Genomic DNA, 4757 nt, shown 5'->3' with positions numbered 1-4757 from the left:
CTACGACGGCTTAGATGAAAAAACAGAATCTTAAAACATATTTTTGTTGTTTTGAGAAAAGTGTTTAATTTTTAGATTTTGTAAAAGGACAAGTCAAAAAAACGCCCATGTTACCAAACGCGTTTCTTTATTTTTGTTGAAGAAAAAAACAAAAACGGCAAAAACGCCACGACGACGGCTTAGATGAAAAAACAGAATCTTAAAACATATTTTTGTTGTTTTGAGAAAAGTGTTTAATTTTTAGATTTTGTAAAAGGACAAGTCAAAAAAACGCCCATGTTACCAAACGCGTTTCTTTATTTTTGTTGAAGAAAAAAACAAAAACGGCAAAAACGCCACGGTTGCCAAACGCCGAAATAAATAACAGACAAGTTGCACTTTAGTAGTAATTCTTTGGGTTTATACCAAGTGAAGATAGCCTTCTCTCTGTAGTAAATCTTTGGGGTACATATAAAAATGGATATTTTTTTCAAAAGAGACCCTTTTTGTTAAATAATTAGCAAAACCGACCGTTTTGCTAATTATTTAGCAAAAACGGTCATTTTTTGGCCGTTTTCGCAAAATGGGATCTCAGGACTATTAGTCCTGTATGTTTAGTGACCCCTAATTACCCACTGAACGATCTTAGAAAACCCACAGTATTACTAGTCCCGTGAGTTTTCTGAAAGGAATTCAAAATGCACGGGACTACTAGTCTCGTGCATTAAGCAGAGAAGTGGCTTTCTCCTCCCAACAAATCAACGGGACTACTAGTCCCGTGGATTTGCTGGGCACACCCCAAATATGCATAGAACATGCATAGGGCCATATCGCTTCATATATATTGTTTGGCGGACCTGTTTTGGCTACAAAAAATATAACATCAACTTCATATAATTGTTATACAATATAATATTTATACACTTATAATATTTAAGAAATAAACACTGGATAAAAAATTTAAGGAATCCACAACATCACAACACAATAGCTACTCAAATACATATCCATACGACAAAATATTCCAAACAAATTCAAATATATCAAGTCTACACATACGAAAAATTTAGTCTAAGCAAAAAAACTAATAATCTATCGCATGCAACCTAAAAGTCCGCCCCTCCCCCGTGGTCTCCCTTTTTCATACCCGCTTCAATCGTCGGCATCCTCCTTTGATTTGAGCTTTGTACGTGCTCACTCTTCGGTTGTGTGTGGGGCTGTGATGGACCAGCTTGCTGTGATGAACTAGCGTCATTGTCGTGTGAGAAAGATTCACCTCGCCTTCGTCGATGCAAATATACCCTCTCCTCATGTGCCATCTGCTCGCGACCATCATTTCGATCATCATGAGTTCGTTGAACAACTTTATGAATCCTCCCCACTATCCGCCGCAATACTGATACATGGACCGAATCTCCTCTGGTGGTATTTATGCCGTAATTTACAATCCCCTCTATCTCATCCATAGCGTCTATCTACAATCACGTAAAAAGATAATCTTATATAAATAAGTAACCAAAAGCTATTGGATTAAAAAATTTATTTAATCTATAAAACGCATTTTACTTACCCATTCTCTTTCATCTGCACCCTGTTATGTATCTTGCTTGTTGGGAATGTATCTCGATTTCGTCGACTGGAGGCGTGGTTTGAGTGATTATCTATCTTCTGGTAACCCCCAATATCATCTTATATAATATATTTCCTCCATCGGAGGATAAATCTGTTCGATGAAGCTCAAATACCGTTTATTCCATCTAGCAATGTAGTGATTATGCACAAGTGGCCAATCATTTTGGTGCCCACCCTTAGACGAATTTCCTTTTATTCTTTCTACAAATTATGGAGCGTGTTGTGCGAAACCAAACTGTCTAAGCACGTGATTCGGCACGTGCATCTCCATAATTTCAACGCAAAACGAGAGGAACTCTGGCTCTCCATATATCATATCCCCCTCCATGCAAATTAGTGGTAGACGAGGTAGAAAAGTTTAGTATATCTGCCACTCGAACTAAAAAATATTAATTATCATTAGTAACTAGCTTAAATTGACTTAAATTCAAAAATTTTGATGTCTGATAAAATTTTATCTAGTCAAGCTCTCGTAAAAATCTAACTGTCTTGTCGGGATCTCATCATATGCTTTAGTAATGTTCCATCTGCGTGTATGATAGAAGGTTAGATTCTAATTCTAAATTTAAAATTTAAATTTAAATTTTCTTTAATTAGATTCAAAATTCTGCTACCTAGTGGAATCTGTCGATCTAAAACTCGCGTCTTGCACAATCTTGGTCTCAAAACCAATCTCTCTCATGCCCAAACTTGTAACAATGTCAAGCACTCATTGAGCTCTTTATTTTGCATAAAAGCGACCTTAGACATTTCCCAATATAGGTATGTTAAAACAGCACTACCCCATGATAATGTCCTGCACCTGTCGAAGTCCCGAAGAAGCGTTAACCACCTATCACATGGCAAATACATTTAGTCGTATTTTATGAATAATGAGTAAATTTCTAGCAAAAAAGACAATGAAAATAGATTATATGAATAACAAGTTGTCTTACCTCAAATGTATTTTATGTTTACTTGAATCGGGGAAAAGAAGCACCCTGATCATATGCAAAATATATGCACGAGTATGTTGTTGGATCATGACCTGGATGCATCTTTTGGCAAGGGGTTTGCGAAATTTTCTTTTAGCCACTTCAATCCAATATATCCCTCGGGCAAGGACTCCGGAGATAGTCCTAACAACTCATCACAAATTCGGCACCACACATGTCTATTAGTCTCCGTAGCACAAGGACCATCAATGCGGAGACCAAGGATCACTGCTAAGTCTTGGAGAGTAATAATCATCTCGCCAACACATAGATAAAAAGTGTTAGTCTCTAGCCTCCATCTATCCATCAATGTATTAAGTAGTGCCCAATTGAGTTTCATCCACCGTAACTTTTGTTGGCCTTCTTATTTTGATGATGTTTAACAAACAATTTACCACTAATGTTGTTTGTCTAGTATTTGTGTTTTCTTATTTATTATAGACAAACAACATTGTTGGAGGATGGATGGAATAGAGCTTCAACGATCATATCCAAAGGAAGTTGGCAGAATGTCGGTGAAGCCTTGCTATTCAAAGTTCAAGATCCAAGTTAAAGCTTCCACTAGTGGAAATTAGGGTTTCCTTGACGGCAACATCGCTGACGGGGTATTCCCGTCAGCGTTGTTTTTATCACTGACGGGAAATCCCGTCGGCGATGTTCCCGTCAGCGTGTCTTCATTCCCGTCAGCGATGAAAATATCGCTGACGGGCTGTAAACATCGCTGACGGGAACCCCGTCAGCGATGTCTGCTTTATAAATCTCGCTGACGAAATATTTTTCCACAGATCGAAACCCTAATTTCTTCGCCGCCGCGCGCCCTCGTTCCCCTCTCTCAGCTCAGCCACTCGCCGCCGGCGAACACCGCACTCTCGCGGCCAGCCTAGCCCGCGCCATCACCTTCCCCTCCCCCTCTTCGACTCCACCATCCGTGGCCCCGATCAAGCTCACCGACGACCTTGGAGCTCGCCGCCGCACCGCCCCGTCGCCGACTCGAACAGTGGGCGCCTGAGCTCTCTCGTCTCCTCACCCGTCAGCAGCGTATGATTCCTTTGATTTTTTTTATTTTTTTTCTGATTTTAGGTTTTGTTGTTTTTACTAATTTGAGATCTGATTTCTTGGATTGCAGCGCAGGAGGTCTAAGTGAGTCTTACGTTTTGTTGGATTGCATTGCAGGAGATCCAAGCGGTAATTTTTGGTCATTGTCGCATTTTTGTGTATAGAATTATACATAATTAGTTGTAAAATGAATAATTAGTTGTAAAATGACCAAGCTGGCTGATATTTACAAATAGCTGTAATCTAGTTAAGTCTCATTTTATTTGTAAAGTTTAACATACAAACTTAAACAAAATTAAGCATATGTTGTAATAAAGTGGTTATATAGCATGACAGTTTTTAGTCTAAAGTGCAATCACTACTGAAATAATTTTTGTATGAAGTTCATCTCTAAATTGGTTCAGAGATAGCGCTATTCTGAGAGAAAAGTTCATGAAGAAAATAACGACATAAGTAACTTCGGTAACAGAATTTGACCTTGAATCAGAAATCGTTACCCCTAGTTTCCCGTCTAATATTGTTGGATGTGAGTCTCTTCTGATATAAACTCACGCAATTCTAGTTGAATGTGAAAATACTTTTTACATCTAAAGAGAATTACGTGATTTATGTTAGGAGTATGCTCTACATGCAATAATTATTAGATCTGTCCGGGGAGGAGTCCCCTTCTCGTATAGGTTAGGAATACAGTAGTGTATCATCTATCTTTATATACTTTATGCATTTTTATTCCTTAAAAATTTCGATAACACGTACCGCATTGTTCTCCGTGTACAATAAGCGTATGTTGTTTTGCGTATCGATCCATAATCGATCTATTATCTATCTTAATATCACTACATTGTATCTCAATTACCTTTTGGACGATATAAATATGTAATATCTTATTTTGTATATTCAGCTTGCAAATGCCTACAAACTTGATGTGAAATGAAAAATTTAGTAACGCAACAATACATATTGTTTTTATTTTCGCCAAGCCAATTTGCATCTATGTAATAATAATTTGTATGTTTATTCAACTTGCAGATGTCTAAAAATATTAACAGGAGGTTATTCGAAGCTAACCCCAGTCAAGACCAATCCACTGAGGAAGAGCCTCAGAGTTCAGGAGAG

General features: G+C 37.9%; 1 long non-coding RNA gene across 1 annotated transcript; it reads left to right on the top strand.

Moving 5' to 3' along the window:
- On the top strand, positions 3409-4757 carry LOC109842949. Its single transcript, XR_002247456.1, has 3 exons — positions 3409-3623; positions 3712-3770; positions 4671-4757. It is a non-coding gene; the product is annotated as an uncharacterized LOC109842949 (long non-coding RNA).

The sequence above is a fragment of the Asparagus officinalis genome, chromosome 1 (assembly GCF_001876935.1).
Source record: "Asparagus officinalis chromosome 1, Aspof.V1, whole genome shotgun sequence".
Taxonomy (NCBI): domain Eukaryota; kingdom Viridiplantae; phylum Streptophyta; class Magnoliopsida; order Asparagales; family Asparagaceae; genus Asparagus; species Asparagus officinalis.
The sequence above is the reverse complement of the archived record's forward strand: the minus strand, read 5'-3'. Positions and strand labels throughout refer to the sequence as shown.